The 18,499-nt window shown below is 39.2% G+C and overlaps 1 long non-coding RNA gene across 1 annotated transcript; it reads right to left on the bottom strand.

Moving 5' to 3' along the window:
- Positions 1-10,991: 10,991 nt before the first annotated feature.
- On the bottom strand, positions 10,992-15,825 carry LOC149091946 (uncharacterized). Its single transcript, XR_016196519.1, has 2 exons — positions 15,267-15,825; positions 10,992-11,089 (listed from the first exon to the last, which is right to left on the bottom strand). It is a non-coding gene; the product is annotated as an uncharacterized LOC149091946 (long non-coding RNA).
- Between the last annotated feature and the right edge of the window lie 2,674 nt (positions 15,826-18,499).

The following is an 18,499-nucleotide window of genomic DNA, read 5'->3' as shown; positions in this document are numbered from 1 at the left end:
AACTGCTGCTCCAACAGTTTCTGCTTCAGTTTGTATTTCTATTGCTGCTCAGATGATGATGATGATGATGAGGCACATCTGTCTATACTGACGTCTGCCTCTGGTTGGGGCAAAGACGCGGCCTCAGTCGCCGTCCCAGTCTCAGTCTCAGTCTCAGTTCGAGCTAGACATTGAGTAGATAATGGTGTTGTGATGTCAAAACATCAACATCTCAACATCTACGACGCTTGAGTGACTGATGGCGCGTGAGGATCACAGCCAGAGTCAGGAGCGACACTTGTTGTCTTGGGGTTAGAGTTTTTCGGTGTCGAAGTCGGTGTCGGTGTCGGTGTTTTTGTTTTTCTTTGGGTTTTCATTGACTTTGGTTTTGTTAACGGTAGCCAGATATCATTATTCAAAGCGCATCAGCGCCGATTGCTCTATTAGCCACTTGACATTGAGGCATTTAACACGTGCGCGCTGCTGCATCATCGAAGGATTGGCGGCATTTAATAAACGCTGACGCGTCGCACCAGCCGGGACTCGAGCCCTTCCTTGATTATGCAGCCCTTCTGTGTGCAGTGGGCAAACAATGCTGTCTATTGACTTTTGGCACCCGCCAGCTGCACCAGCATCGGCATCGGCACCGGCACCCGCAGCTGCATCCAAAATTCCCATGAGCTAATGGCGCTTTGTGTGTGCACTTGACACGTTGCTGCTGGGTGATAGAGAGATTTATGTGCTGACAAGCTCATATGCAAATTGACTTTTGACTCTTTGCAGAACATGCTTAGAAAGTCGTACCAAAACGCCACTAATACACTATGAGAATCGCAAAGTAAGGCATTATTTTCCATGCGCCATTAAGACAGATTTATGTACTGTTGGGCTAAAATGCAAATTGACTTGAATTTTTGACAGAACTAGTTTAGGAAGTGCAATAAAATACACTGTCATAACCTGAGAATCGCCTAGAAAGGCGGTCGTTTATATGGAAAATATGTTTACATGTAATACAGACAAGAGAAAGAGAGTGAGAGACAGAGAGAGAGAGAGAGAAAAGCGTAGGAAGTGAAAGAATACAGAACAACCGAGAGTCGCCAAAAATGTGAATATGCTGGTTCAGGAACCTAAACGAGTATATAAATTACCAGGAATGCCTCTTTTGCCGTATATCCACCTGTTCACACTGAAGCAAATCGTTTTTTCTCTTAAGGCTAAAATATTGTATATTGTATATTCAATGAATATGAATATTATTCATATATTAAAGGAATTCTTTCATTAACAGCTTTACCACGACGCCTCTACTGATAAACTCAAGGTCTTGGCAACGGTTTTAGAAAATAGAGAAAAATATGTATGGCTGCAATAGCTTTTCAGCTAGGATTATCAAGCTGTAAATCGCGATCAAAGTATGTCTTCCATAGAGAATATATATATACATAGATCGTCTGCTAATATGTGAGAAAAGAAACAACTCGGTATTCTAGAAGAGGTACATTCTCTTAGATGGAGTTGTAACATTCTTATTTGATCGAATATACCGGAACAGAGGTTCTAGAGGCTCAAACAGCTACCGAATCGATCTGTCCACTTTCCACTGGGTGCATGCCCTGCTACCTAAATTGAATTCCCAGCATTTACAGTAGGCCAAGGGGCGTATTCGTCACTTAGACACCCATTAGTCATGTTCCACGGATGTCAGGAATGTCGACGCAATGCCATGTCGAAGCCGGTGAAAAGCAGAGGTGGACGAACGTCAATTGTTGCCTGGTAGAGGCAGGGGCACAGGTACAGCTAAATGATAATAAACAAATTACAAACAGTAGTGGGAGTTTTTTGTCTCAAATGCGATAGTTGTGGTAGGCTTGTGCTTGTGCGTTTGTCGCTCGGTAAATGCGCCGGTTTTCCACTGAATTTAATTAGCGACCTCGACTCAAATAAACGAAGGTGGATGCGATCGCTTGGACGCTTCGCTGGGTTTTTCTTCAGTCTGCAGCTCTGTTGCGACTTTCAACCGGCTGTCCGGCATTTCGTCACATATCGCTGAGCAAACGCGCGTATTCCGGCGTCTTTCACCCCCGCACCCCCTGTACTGTACGATCAGTTCAGCCCGGACGCTTTATCGTGCCGCCCAGATCTGTGCGAGTGGCCGACTTGAGTTATTTAAATTAATAAAATATGCTAAAATGTGTTACAAGTGTGCGAGAAATATGTAGTTGCCTAATGTAATAGATCATATATTATAATTAAAAGAATTATGGTGGAAACGCAAACCCCACTACCCGATAACAATGACAACAATTGCGACAAAACAATGGCAAATAATTCCCCAAAAATAAGTTTTGGTCGCGCCGCGGCTCTTTCTCTTCCTCTCCCCGGTTGATTTAGGGTCTCCAGCGAGATCTTAGCTCGTTTTGGAAAGTGCCTACATGTTTCGGGTTGAGTGCAGTCCAACTGCTTTGCATAATTTGTATATAAAATAATTTTGATGAATGTGTCCCGAGTGAAGCGAACTTACGAAACCCACCGACCAGGCATTAGACAATAGGAAAAGAGCGTTGGAACTCTCTGTCGTCCATCCCATGTGGGTGGAGATGTGTTTTATATGGCTGCACGACACCTTTTAAAAATAAATATCGTTCGTCTTGGCTATAAAACTTAAAAGAAAACTTTTTAAATGTAAATTTACCTAATATTTACAAATATGCATATAGTATCCGGCCTATGTGCAGTGTAAAGCCCCTGGGGAAGAGCTACTGCAAAGTGTACTTGGTTGGATCTCAAAGGAAGTACAGTTCTAATCAAAAGTATTGACACGATGAACATTTTTATACCTTGAGCACATTGAAAACGGGAAATCAGGGTAAAATGATTTTCTTGAAATGAAGGTAACAGGAGGAGGCGTGGCAAACCCCATAGAGTTTATACATATGTTCTTGTTATACTCCAAAAGTTGCAAGTGGGAATGTGAGTGAATATATTGAATGGGCGGGGCAGATATCCATTCTTGGTAAGCTTGATGAGCTGAGTCGACCTAGCAATGCCCGCTTATGTCTTAAGATTGCTCTTGGATATTTCAATTAAGATCTCCCATAACAAGAAAGTAGTTCATGAAAAATTGCCATATAGTATTATGGAAAGTATATCATCTTTTCATCAATATTGAAACAAAGAGATGATATAAGCCTCATCAACAATTGAGAATGGAAGGAATGAATTTATTTTATTATCATCCTACATTTAGTCTTTAGTCATGCCACATTACATTTCTTGGAAATTCTTAAAAATACTTAATAAAATTCAACAAATTAAATAACATTTTGGCAAAAATATCTAACAAGAAACCGAAAACTATAATCTTGTATATGTACATATATACTTTCATACCAGTCTACTTATCTCTCAAAGAAATTTACTTAATTGTGAAAGAAATATATTTTTAGATTAAAATCGAAGTTAGTAAAGTTATTTTCATATTAAGAAAGTGAAATTTAATAGTTAAATTATAAAATATTAAAAATCGCATATTTTATTTGATTAATTTTTATATAAATATTACGTAAATTTTTGTATATATTGTTCAAAGACCGAAATTATTTCATATTTAAATGAAAACTGGGCTCAGGTCTGCGCAAAATGTTTGTTGTGTAAATACTTTTGACCAAGGCTGTAAATGCTGTCTGGGCCAAGATATTATTTGCTGTATATATACATATTTATATATATGTATGTATGTATGCATATATGTAGATATTACGTGTCAATTCGGGCTCTGGCTCCTTCGTCCCGGCCTGGGCTGGCCGCAATCGTTGCTGTGTCAAGTGTGCGCAAACAAAAGAACTGGGAAAGTGCCACTAATTACAATTCCCACACACACACACATGTGTGTGTGTGTGTACACATGCATAGCCACACACTCGCTTACACATATGTATGTGCCTAGAGGCGCCCCACATTAACATCTGCTGGAAGAGTGTTTGGGTATCTGTGGGGTGTTCGGTTTAACTTGTTGGCTCGGCTCGGCTCGGCTCTGCCTTGACTGAGGTGCTGGCGATGTGTCCTTGTGGCTGGGCCAAGCGGCAGCTGTCCAGGATGTTTGCACTAGATGCAGCCTGGCGCGGCTTGGACTTGGTTTAGATTTGCTCGCTTATCGATATCGAGTTTCACTTAGTGCAATGCATTTGACCTTTTTCATCGACGTCGTCGTCGTCGTCGTCGTCGTTGTTGTTGTTGTTGTTGTTGTTGTTCGGCCTCAAAATCGATTTTCAATTCAATTGCGGTCTCTGAGGCCAGACCTGTGGCTATGTCAACTGGCCGTGACCACAGTTGAAGTCCGATGATTTCATTTGCGGCCCACGGCCTACGGCCTATGGGCCAGGACTACCTGTGTTCGATGGCCTAGCTGCGTGTCTCTGTCAACACGTGTATGTGTGTGCTGCATCTGGGACACAAACGAACAACAACACGAAATCGAATTGAATTCGAGAAATTGAACACAGGCACTGGGACCATCTGAAAATTCACACGCAACAGGAACGAGCACGACAACGCAGGCCGCGAGCTGCGGTCCGCGGTCCGGTGACAGAGGCGGCAGGAACGCATGATTTTCACCTGCGCCGGTGGTGGCCGACGTCATCACCAAATTTGGCTGTCCGTTTCAGTTCGGGCAGGTGGAAAGCGTTGTCTAATTTCCGCGGTCAACTGTCCAAGCTGCCCAACTGCCAAACTCTTGTCTCGGCCTACAGAAACGAGGCCAACGAAGCGTTCATTCGAGAGCGTTTATATGGCCAGGCCCTATTAATTTCCAGATACACCTACACGGCATATTTTTAGGGATTGAACTGAGCATTTTGTTTATCAATTTAAAATGTTTTACTGAATCTACTGTGGAAAACAAATTACAGAAAGTAAATAAATAAATAATGATTACACAATGTATCAGAATGGGTGTTACCAGCTGCGTAATACTCATACATGACTCAAAGGTTGCTGAGATCGATTTTACTAGTTGCTACGCCCCGAACTGGTGGAAATGTCTTGAAATTTAGTCTAGTTTAGCTTTAGTTCTGAGACTTTAGAATAAAGTTTCTCCTGGGCTATTACGGTTCAATTGTACTATAGGAAAAATGCCTGAAATTTAGGCACAAACTTTAAAAATAAAAGTTGAAATTTCGCGTATACTTAAGATATACTAAATCAAAATTGCGGAAAATATTTTATGTATGATAGCAATATTATAACGCCTTCACCCCGCTACCTTGTGACCAAAATTTCGGTCTGTTTTCCTATAGTGCATTGGGCGTAAATATATCCTAAATATTAATTTTGGCTCATTGATTTTGGGCCATCAGCCCGAGTATATACTCGAAATTTCCGCTCTCTAGCCCATTAATTAGTAGGAACGAGTGTAATTTAAATTCCAAAGCCCACAGGAGACGGACTTCAAGACGGAAAATTACGTCAAAAAATAGAGTCCATAAGTAAACTTCAGTATTAAAAGTAACTAAATAAGATCTACAAGAAAAAAAATTTTAATGAATCCAAAACATATTGTGATTTTACATTGTTTCTAGTTTTTTGTTTTTTCAAACGTTCATCCATGCCAATGAGTGCGCTAGAAGATTATGTCAGTACCATATTATGTCATCATCATCATTATTATTAATAAAAATTTAAGCTCTTTAGCTGTGCGAAGTACTGTCGGAGCCATGGAGCAGCTGCAACTTTATGATGAAATTCCTGTTGAGTATTAGCAATTGATTCGGAATTCCGGTAAATTCTTATACTCTAAAGTAATGGATCACTAAGGGTATATGGATTTTCTTAAAATGAATGCAACAAGCAAAAAGCGTAGAATTTAGAATTTAATAGAAGATCTATTGGCATATTTCAGAGTGTTTTCTAGTCAAATCGATTATAGCACTCACAGGTGTGTACTTCAAATTATATATGATCATAACATTGAATTCATAAACAGTTGGATATATTTCACAGCGGAAGCAGTTGCTGAAATACGTTTATGGTACGGTTATACTAAATCGATACAAATATATTCTGAACTTCTTCATAAAACCAGACTTGGGTTCTTCATTAATCGTGAATATAATGTATAGATTATATACATATATATAATATATTTTTAGTCCTGTTTATGTCTGTCTGTTGTGCAACATATATGGGATAGATAATTATACATTTTTGGAGAAATACTTAAACTTGTGAGATTTACTGTTGATGCGGTAATCCGTGCAGTAATTCAGATGAATTGGATGCTGCGTGCGGCTGCGTGGCGTGTTTTGGGCTTACGTCTAGCTAAAGTATCGGTACAAGATTGATGAACTCTGGGTTCTGGAGCCAAACAATTAACTCGGAAATGGAAATTGTTGGGCGTGCTGCAATTCCCGTTTCTGCCTCATCACGAGGTACGACGATCGGGTACCCCCAAATGCCGCCCGCGCGCTGATCAACGCTTAAAAGCACGCAGCCGACCGACCGGCAATTAATCTCTTTGGCAAAACGCCGACCAGAGTCCAGAGTACTCGGCTGCAGCTGCTGGCCCCGACGTCACACTTCAATCAGACAATAAAAATATTGAAATGAGCCCCACTGCCGACGAATGAATGCAAAAATTCGCAGAATCATTTTAAGTGAAGTTCAGTTTGTGCTACGCTCGCGCTCCGCTCAGGTAATCTCCCAAATGAATAATTGATCGGGCTCTATAATTAACGGGCTCACTCAATGCACTACGTGCTTACAAATTTCCAAAAATACAAAATACACACAAATAAATAAAAACTTCATAAAATGCGAACTCAAAGCGCTCTGTGGCTAAAGTCAAGTTTTTCAGGGTCGCAGATTTCATGTGCAATTTTCATTGTATATGTATAAATTTTTGTTATACACGTCTAGCCAGCTCAAGATGGGTATATTGGCTGTGCATCTGTTTAATATGTATTATTATGGATATATTGTTATTTACTGGAAGAAGAAACTTTGCCTTAGATCTGTTGAAACTATCGATAACATCAATCGATTGACGCGATTGATCGTTATCGTGAATAGCAGAAACAAAGATTGTAAATTAAATGAGTGACGGTAGCAATTCTTTAGATTACTTAAAATGCGTATTTTATCTTTAATCAAATATGAAATTCTTCAAAATCTAAAAGAAGCTATTCCCACTTGAGCTGTTGAGTCGATCGATAGTATTGATAAATGAAACTATCGTTGGAAGAAACCATCGAGTGAAGAAACAATCATCGCAAATAACTTCCATAACTTCTTATGTATTTACAAATTCCAATATTTGAGCAGAGAATTCCTATTGAAGTTATGATCAGTTGTAAATCTGTTGACCTCTAAAAGTTGCACTGATGGCACCAACAATTCAACAAGGTCAAACGTACATCGGCTTCTACTAGAAAGGATTAGACAATTAAGTTTAGCCCGGAATAGGCTCATCTCGAGCTGTTCCTAGGAAACTGACAATAGCTTAATATACATACATATGTAAATATACATATGTATATCACTATTTTTTGGGATCAATATGAACGAGTATTACGCAGTCGGATAAGACTTCAATTGCTATTGTAGTTGGTTTCTGTAGTCCCTGAAGTTGCCGTCGGAAGTCATGAAGGTACATAATGAGTTAATTCATTTTGTAGAATTCATTTGAATACTTCTGACCACAAACAATTTGTTGTGGATCTCGGCGCCGCTTCCAGTGAACTTATGCCCCATGAAAGGTGAATCAAAACTATTATGCTAAGGGTAGGGCTTCGGCTGGTGTAGAACTGCAGGCGACTCCCTCGAATTAGCGCTCGCCTAAAATATGCAAGACTTTTTCTAGCGTTCAACAATGTCTCGAATTAAAACCGAAAATACGCTCAAAATTATTAATTAAACGTTAGCAAACGCATTAGTAAACTGCCGTTTCCCTCGTTAATGATCGTGCCCAGTGTTTTGGATACAGTTTCGAGCGGACTATCTTTACCATTTACTTGTTTATGCATAAATTAACAGCATATGGTCGCTGGCATAGAAAATTGTTTGATCCCAAAAGAGCATATACATGCGTATATACTACATATACTATATACTACTATAATTGTTAATTTATTCAAACGACTTGAAATGTAATTTTTAGCCCATTATTAATTTGATTACCCAACATGAAGCCGGCGGCATAACCGAAATCACTTACAGATACAGATGCAAATGGAGATACAGATATACGAATTATGTATATACGAATTCAGAGACAAATACATATACTAATACTAATGCAAACACACATACTCATAGAGCTACAGTTTGGGCATCTATTTTTCTATGGCTTAGGCTTTATAGCTCGACTTCGTGTGCCGTAAGATATTTAAATTATCTACTCTGAACTCAAACAAAAAGTCAATTCGGCCTCTTCGATTCTTTTAGCTTGACCTCATTCCTTAGGTATAAATATATATTAAGAGTTTAATAGATACGTGCAAGTGCTAGAGTAGCCAACAGGAAGCAGCGCACGAGTTCCTATAAATATTCTATCAAAATGACAAACCGAGCTGATCTAGAAATGTTCGTATATCCATCTATCAGACACTTTCAACCGGGGCACTTTGTCTTGTTGTACCCTGAGAAAATTGGATATGCTCAAGCGGGGTATACTATTTTGTCAGGCAGAAGGAGTCTGATTGCAAAACTTACTTCTAGACAAAGTCAGCAAATTTAGAAGTCTTCGTCCATTCGCCCCTTCCTTTAGACGCTCAAATAGAGCAAAGTTATAACGGACTCGACAGAACTTCGCTCACATGGGCACACCTCTCTTAAAATGAATAATATACAATTAAATTGACTATATTATACATATATAATATTATATTATTAAATAATTCATATTCCCCAATCCTTTGTAGGTTCCAAATCTGATATTGTAATGCCTCTACTCAACTAACCAGAGCATCTCTCGCATCAGGTAGCTCTACTTCGTTGCGTGAGATTTACGTCACTTGGCAAAAATCAAATATATCCTGCACTAAATTTAGTTATCATTGAATATTATTCAAAGAGTCAACTGAAACTAAAAACTGGTTTAGTTGTGAGTTAAAAGACAAAAAAAAAGAAAAAGAAATACACCTCCTCGTTTGCCTCCGATTGGACATTGGACGTGCGCACAAGTCTGATATTAACTGCTGCTACGATCATTGTTTCATTTTGTTGTTATTTCTTATTTGTGTTATTATTTTTTATATTTTTGGCCGTACTGGTTTTAAAGCGTAAGTTTACGGAAGTGATATGTGCTTGGCACGCCCTCGACCCGCCCGCAATTACTGCTCGATCGGAACGAGTTCTTGAGACAACGCCATTAACATCAGCATTGTTAACGTCATTAGTTAGTGCCACATTTTGGATCATCTCAAATGATTTTGATGCCAGACGATGTCATCGAGCTTTTAAATTTGCTCTCAGTATTTAAGCGTATAAGTGATTGGTATGTTAATCAATTCTTAAATGCTTAGATGCGGAGCATGAGGAAGTGCTCCAGATGCGATGAATATTGCACATATATCTTAGGAAAGTATGAGCGTATGAGTGCAAAGTTCACATCATATGGGAAATTTGTTGTAGAAGATATCAGATATCGCATTACATGAGGAGATCGTATGAGAAAGACATAAGAAATATATATGTATGAAGGGGATCCCCGATCATGACAATGATCTTATAAATATGATATGACTTATATAAAATGAGAAAAAAAAGCAATATGAAGAGAGTAACATATGAATGTTTGTAAAAGTGGGTCACTTAGGGAAGATTTCTTTTAAATAGTATATTGCATCAAACAAGAGAAAGAGAGAGAGAGAACGAGATAGTTTAGAGAGCATATCATATGGGGTAATAACAAAATTTATATAGCAAATGACACATGAGGAACAGATCAAATGTGAAGTAAATCTTATAAGAACCATGTTTTATTAAGGAGTGATGAGGACATTATATGATGAAGATTTACTAAGCACTAAACTATTAAAAGTAAATCGGATTACATGAGAGAAACTTCATATAAGGAGGTCATTCCCTAAGGGAATGTCATCACATGGAGTTACAGTGATATCATATCATAACATATCAGATGCATACATATAAACGGAATTGAAACACTTCAGTTCAATATCAATTACAATCGACGCTTGCTTGGCAAATCAATTCAGCCTATTAACCAAGTTGGAGCTGCTTAAAAATAGATCGTGATATCATGGACTGTGTAGCCAGTCGCGGCAGCAGCAGCATCCATGGCCTTTGAGCACACCCAGATACAAAATAAGTAGTTTGGGCTCAGTGTTTACTGTTTGCGACGCGGTTTAGTTGCCAATTTTAGTGATACACACAGTATAAAAACAATAAAAATTTGAATATTGAGATGCGGTGCGGTACGGTCCGCGCCTTGAGTTCGTCAGAGCCAAGTTTTAGCATAGTGAGAGCTATTAAAAACGATTATTGGCCCATCTTCATTAAGATTCAACATGCATAAATTTCGTCGTCGGAGCCACGATTTATCGAAAGCTAAACGAATTTCGTTTATAAATGCGTACTTTAATCGAATTTATTGCTCTGGCTAACAAACTATAACAAAAGTTAAGACCAGCTACAATGAAAGACATTTCCATTTACATACCCACATACATATACATATACATACATACACATGTCTATATAAACGTATATAAAGAAATTGAGATAAAAACTATCAAAGCTAAGATGATTAGATGAGCTGCTTACCTGTTGCTGTAGATGATGCTGTAGATGGTGCTGCTGGTGCTCTACCAGTTCTTCTTCCTCTTGTAAGTCGTTCTCGAAGACGTTGCTATGCGGCAAACTGACGTAATTTACATCCAAATGGGACAGGGAACTTTCCTGCAATTTTCGCGCATTCATCACACGAAATTTTACACAATGTTCTTACATTTGACAATTGGTGTTTGATTGATTCTCTTCTTCTTCTTTGATTTTTATTTATTTCACTTATTTTTTGCTTACACTTGAAAGATTGCGAAATATTTCAAACCACTCAAAACACTTGATTCACGTCGCCTTCAAACGAATTCTGTAAATGCCAAAGAAACTTCAAGTGTAAAATTCATTCATTTTGTGGCTCAGACAGTTGCAAGGGAAAGTGTTGATATAATAAAACAAAAAAGAATTAAGAATTGAAGAAACCAAATTAGTATATGTATAAAACCAATTTAATATATTTTAAATTATTAAAATCATTTAAGTTTGTAAATATAAAAATTAATAGTAAGAAATAAATAAGCAGAATAAACTATACAAATTTCGTGATATTATAATATTAATAACTAATAATAAATATACAACTATTGTAATTGAATTTATAAAAAAATAAAATAAAATAAAAAAATTGAAATAAAGAATGGGTTATACAAATTAACCTATCCTAAGATTATTTTAATACTAGATTTTCTTAAATAATAATAAAAAAAACTGCGAATTTTTCAAAATGATTATTTTTCTTAACTTCTTCTTCAAGAATCTAAAGCATATCCAATATATCATATAAGCAAATTTATGATAGATGTAAATTAATGTTAAAACTTTTTTGAAAAAATAAATAAAGTGTTTGATAAATTACGAACTGTTTACTCAATTCACAATTTATTTTCACATTAAATTTTCATCTTTTTATTATTTCGAGATTTCAGTAAATTATTTTAAGCTCTTTTGTAATATATTAAAATGTTTGTTTTATGTCCTCACTTCAACTACTAAAGTTAATTAAAGCTGCGCACTCTTCAGTGAAACATACATTTGTATTCACGCCAACATTTTCTGTGAGTGTAGAGCCGTTGAGGAATCACCGTTAATGACGGTCTCAACACTCATAACACGTTGCACTTTGCATTGCAGCCAAAACGGAAAAGCACTTCGAAGAAAATGAGGAAGCTATTTGAGCAACAGTGCTGCAATTCGTTATGCGGCAACAAAGTGTGGAAGCAGCAAAGGCAGCCGTGGCAGCCGTGGCAGGCGTGGCAACAGTGGTGCAGGGGGTGCAGAGGCGGTGCTAACCTGATTTCTGTAGCACCACTTGACATTATAAAGTTTCTCAACCAAACGCCTCGACGTCTCGGGAACAGCACAAAGCCAAAGGACCAGCCAAGCGTAAGGTGTTTGGGCAGATGGGCAGGTGGGCAGATGGGCAGGTGGGTGGGTGGCTGGCACTACTCGAGGCAGAGAATTGCTTTTTGCCCAGCCACAGAAGAAATCTGGCCGTGCGGAGCAGGAGCTGCTTGTGGAAACAATGACTGCGGGCACCTGAAAACGGGGTTAATAAAGCCAACCAGAGTTGGGGCTGGCCCACCTCAGGGAGCGCCACGAACTTCGCGGTAGAGCCTGGCCGAGCCGGTGCCAGCAGGCCAGCAGGTGTCGTTGACTGCATTGCGTTCGCAGGGCACGCCAGGGAATGCAAATTCAGCTGTGCCCTGGTTATCTGCGCTGGGCGTGGCCGCGGTCTCCCCCATGCCAAATGCATGATTTACAAAGCAAATCAATCCCGCATTAGGCGCGCTCCTTTCCCCTTTTTGGCAAGGGCCGCTACCAAGGCGGTCAAGGCTAACTGCCAACTCTTGGCAAAACTCACTCGGGCCGCATAGTGAACGCGTTATAAGCAACGCCACGACGCGTTTGCTGTCTGCTTTGTGACACAATTATAATACGCGCTGCCAGTTCGTAAATGTCACAGGCTTTCCGACCAAGCCAAGTAGGAGCTTGTACTCTCTCTTGAATGGGCTACATACATACATATGTGTATATTTTAGATATACTTTGCAGTCAGGCGACAATACATAGGCTACATAATTAAATCACGGAATTTCGTAAGCAAGCAAGCAGAGAATCTATTTCGGCAGAGGTTTTTGACCTGCTGAATCTGAAGCTGTAACTAGAAGTGCCTTATCCAATCAGGTTTTTAATATATTTCATGTATTAGCTAGACGACCTCTGCAGCTCTCTCACTCCAAGTCTGGCCTCTCTTTCGTCAAGATTCTTTTCATGGAAGATAGCGCAGGAATCAGTGAACATATTTTACTATATAAAATGCAGCTAACTCATTTAGATAGGGAAAAGTTAGGTTGTTTTTTTGTTTTTTTACTGAGCGCTGCTGTCGGTTTAGAAGCTATAGAGAAGAGCAATTTGAAATATTTTATCTTCTATGGTGTACTTTAAAAATTCGCGTTGACATCACCTTGATGATGATATATAGAAAATTGCTGAAATCAATATTAATGCTAGAAACCTAAAAATCTTATTGTTAACCTCCTCTAATAAATATCAAAAAGTAAATTTGATTTCCTTTTGGAGGCGAGACATATCGAGTACAGTTAAATAAGTATGTCTTGTACGCCTTTGTAGACTCTAGAAAGTTTTCATTTTGTTTGATGCACTAATTGTATAAAATTCTAGAAATCGGAGTTTAGTTATAAATATATTGAATGAGCTTGCATTTTCCAAAAATGTCAAATATACACTAGAATATGTATATCATAGTATGACGATATCATTCATTATATAAAAAATATATTCATCAAAACATTTAACCAGTTTGCTAAGGCACGTGTGCACACACCCACTCAAACGTCCTGCATGTTTTAAGATAGGTAGATGCCATCGAATTATTTTTTGCATGAACTACTCCTAGCTTTGAATGCTTTTCTGAACGTTCCAGCAGTGCAGTAGCGGTGTTGGTAGAGGCAGTACGTATCGCAAATTAGTATTGAATTCATTTGAATTTACTTCAGGACTAATTTTTATAGATATACATATTTTTTTTATTATATGTAATTTGGTTTTGTTTTCCATTTTGTCGAATTTGAAGGACGGTGTCTGTTAGGATCAAAGCAGTTTTAATCCTTTTATGGTTTATATAATACTAAGAAGCCTTTGCTAAGCTATAGCTATAAAATGTTTTTAATAATCCAGATCAGACGGTGTTCAGGGTATTTCCAAGTAGAGCTTTTACTCATTTAACTACAACCTCTTTAGTACACAACCTTTATATAAAATTTGATTAGCTTGTGTAATTGCTCAACTGGGGCTTACTGGCAAGCATAGCCTGTATCTGTATCTATATATCTATATCTGTATCTATATATACTATATGATACTGAAATATATATTTATAAACACATCTCAAACAGATTCATAGAGGACTACGATATGTTTGTTGCCGTTGGGCTACTTGGCAGCATCATTGATTTTTCATTTTTCTTCCTTTTCTCTTTCATTTCCGTTTTCTTGTGTGTTTGTGTGTGGAAGCCTTTTGCTTAAATTACTTTTTGCTGCCAAGCACGTGCATGCCAAAGGGACATGTGTATATGTGTATACATGTATATACAAATATGCTTGTATATACATATACATATGTATGTTGTGAGTGTATTGGACTGCTTCTGCCTCTGCTTCTGCTTCTGCTTCTTCTTGCTCTTGTTGTTAGTTCGTAACAACAACATGCCGGCACAAATAGCTGGCCAACAATTTGGCTTTTAATTGCAGGACTCGGGCGCTGACATAGTTCACAACAAATTTCGGAGTGCAGCGAGAGGGCCGATGGCCACGTTGCGTATACGCCCGCTGGGCCAGCGACAACGGCGGGGCGAAAGCGCAAAGCAAACTCTGCAAAACGCAAAACAAAATATAAGAAAAACGAAAAACAAACAAAATAAAAAACAAAATAGCAAAAAAAAAAAAAATCAATTTGTATTAACAATGAAATTTCGATTTGCGCCAAGCATTTCCATGCTGCGAGCTGGCCAAATGGCGAGCTGTGACCTGAGAGCTGTTAACTGAGAGTTGCGAGAGCGACAAACTTGCAGATACTTTTGTATCTGTGACGCCTCTGACTGACTGCCTGTGTGTGTGTGAGTGTTTCTGTGTGTATGTGTGCGTTTGTGTGTTTGTTTGTGTTGTTTTTGTGTGCGTTGCTCCTGTGGCTTTTACATAATTAAACGTCACGACACGCGCTAACTCTGCTTTAAATGGCGAGCAACGGCTTGCAGGAGCAAACGCATTTCGTATGGAATGTGCAGAGCGCTGGCCACTCGCTAATGATTTCCCCGGGGTTCGGTAACATTCACTTATCACCACATTATTATTTTCTTTTTGCTTCTTATTTTCTTTTCTTTCTTTCGTTTTTGGGGCTTGACACACACACACACACACACACACAGACACATACACTGGGGCACACACACATACACACGCTTACTTACACTTGCGTATGTTGCAATTTGCAGTGCAGAACACAAAAACACGGACACGGCCACGGAGCAGGAGTCGGATTTGGAGTCGGAGGAGCCGGAGGCGGAGGCGGACGCGAGCACGCGTGGGCGTAGACGTAGGCTTAGGCGTGCCGCGACGACGAGCACCTTGGCTCACACTCTGGACACTGCTCAACCGGAAGCGTGCTTAAATTAATTTCTTTAATATTTTTTCGTATTATTTCTCTATATTTTTAGTGTGGAATCGCGCTCGTCTGGAGCAGAGAGCTACGGGTCAGTATCGACGGACCAGGCCACTCGACCCTGGGCTAAACGCTTACGTGGGCACAACAAGAGACACAAACGCGATGGCGAAACGCTGGCAACTAATTTGTGTGACGCTGGCGCTGCTGCTACTCCTGCTGGTGCTGCTGCTGCTGCTGCTGCTGCTGGGTGTCTTAGGTTCCACTAGAGACGCTTCCAGTTACCAAATTCCAGGCAGCCGGGCTCAGAACCACAAAGAGCTTTACGCCACTTCGAGTGGCCACAAATGGCAGCAGGCGAGCTTGGGGCACGACCTATCCCAAAGCTTTGACATGGCCAACAGTCGCTTGGCTTCCACACACACACACACACACACACACACAGACACATTTCGGTCTTCCACTGCGCAATGTTGATTCTGCGCAGGGCAGCAGCACGTGCCACACCACAGTTCAGCTGTCAAAGCCCCCGCCAGACTACGCCTCCTGCTCCACGCTCCTGCTGTTAACTATTCAAATCACTGACTGTTGACCACACATACATAAGTACATATACATGTGTACATGTGCCTGTGTGTCAATTGGAGTCAGCAGCGCATGGATCAACCTCTATGCCAGACAATCGACGCCTGAGTGCAGCTGCACTTGCTCCGATGTGCCAATGAGGAATGTGTGGAAACAACTTCATTTCTCGCCCGTGCACGGCCGTGCATGGGAAAGCCTGTGCGTGTCTCTGTTCTAGCCGCAGTCAAAAACACAACAACAACAACAACAACAACAACAGCAACAGCAACAAAATACGCCTTTATTGACTTTAGTCCTGCAAATGGGTTTCTGGGTCAGGCCAAACACACTCGCACACACACACACACACACACACACACACGCATACAGTGGCTCAGATTTGTTTGCGCATTGAATAGCTGAAAGTGCAAATAATTTTCTTCTCTGCTTCCTGCCCAGCGCGAGGAGATGCACAAATTTATAATTCAACGGCTGGTGGAATGGCCGAGGCAAACTTGGCTGGAAAGTGGGCGTGTCAGCACACCGATTTACTCTCATTAACTGAAGGTATAATACATAGATATGTATATGTTGCTCTAATGGTATTACAGGGAAATTGACTTGAAGCCTGCATATTTTATGCCTACATCTGATAGATTTCAATGTAAAATTATCTTCCTTTAAGTGATAAATACATAAAAGTAGACAAGTATATTATCCTTTTCCTATACATATATTTAGTTTCTTGTAGTTCTTAGTTCGCAGAGCTTAAGTTAATTTATTCATAGGTTTGATACGTACTAAAAGTTATGCAAATTTATATGGTGCGTTCAATAAGGGATTTATAAGGTATAGCATCCAGTTCGAGCTTACTAAAAATTCGAATATAGATTTATTTACACATATTTCTTGAGTGTCAAGATTGGCTGTCTATAAAATAATTATCGATAGTATATTATTACATACAAAATAATAATTTTATGATTAAATATAAAAATTATAAGTATTGTATTATTTTTATTCATAGCAACATATAGATATATGCAAAACGAAAAAAATGGCTGATGGAACTGAATAATATTTGTAATATTAGAATATTAGTAGAGTTTTTGTATATATTCAATATCAGAGGAATGTTAAAATATTATTCGTATATCTAAGGAGAAAAAATCGAACACTTGATAAAAACTGAAATCTAGTCAAAATAAAATATCCCATATTATTTATTTAAATATTAATACATTTTTCTCAGTTCTTGAATTCGTGTTTTATTTTTGTGTAATTTCTCCGAGTGTAGAGATTAGCTAAATCTATAATGCAATGCAGTTTGTTGCATTGTAAGGGTTAGCTTATTGTTTACCGTTTTTTGGCCATGGTATCGAGCGAATCGACCAGGCTAAAACCAAAAACGTTGTTAGCTCCGCTTTACAAAGGCCGATGACGATGGCATCAAAGGCAGATGCAGCAGAGCCGCAGGGGAGGTGGAGGGGAGGGAGATGAACTCTCCGAATGGGGCTCTAAACAACAGAGCTGAACGATTCGGAAAACAATGTCAGCGTGCGCAGTTTTAATGATTGCAGATATTTTAATGCGGCGCTAAGCAATGCATTGTTCTCAAGCTGCTTATGAAATGTATCTTTGTATCTCAGTATCTGTGTATTGGTGGGCCGCCCGATGGGACGTGCCGCATGGCGCCTCTGGCTCTGGAGTGCCGCAACTGCAGAGCGCCGCAAATTGTGACAGCGAAAAATTGGAGCAACAGCAACGATTACTGGTGGAACGATTACGAATCACTCAATGACTAAATAAGCCAAACTCAGCCAATCTTCTTTGGCTTTGTGGCCAAAATGCGAAATGATTGATTGTCTTTGGCAGCCATTATTGCTATTTGCTATTTGGCTTAGGTAAACCCCGTTTATGTCGGGCTAATTAACAGAGACAGACTACGAGCTGGAAGCAGTGCTCCAAGCAGTTCATTGAACTCGCGAATTCAGGTCAAAGGGCAACTCTACTGAGGATCAGCACAATTGGTCAACTAGGGCTGATCTAAGTCGTCTAATCAGTTAAGACTGCATTATGTCTATAAATGAACTTGGCTTAAGTTCTTAGTTAGTAGTTCATTCAACTCTTCCTGTGATCGAGTAATCCTGCTCAAAGTTCATCATCAATGGGTTGGAACCAGTCTTGTCTGTAGCTCTTTCAACTCTTGAATTTAGGTCAAAGGGCAACTCCTTCCAAACAATCAAGCAATCTAACTGATCTAATTCCATTTATTATGAGTGAACTTTGTTAGCTTTTCGAAACTCTGTACTCTAGCCAAACAATATAGGAAATTTTACCACTATGAGCCTAAGGCCTTATTCGGTAGTTAGTATGTCTTTATGCTAATATGTATATCTGTGGATACAAGAGAAATACAGTTTTTGTCTATGTTCAAGCGACGATTGCGCTGTGGGCCTGAGCACAACTGTACTCCAA

Source organism: Drosophila navojoa, chromosome 3 (genome assembly GCF_054131105.1).
Source record: "Drosophila navojoa isolate 15081-1374.11 chromosome 3, UAZ_NAV_1.0, whole genome shotgun sequence".
NCBI classification, from domain to species: Eukaryota; Metazoa; Arthropoda; class Insecta; order Diptera; family Drosophilidae; genus Drosophila; species Drosophila navojoa.
The sequence above is the reverse complement of the archived record's forward strand: the minus strand, read 5'-3'. Positions and strand labels throughout refer to the sequence as shown.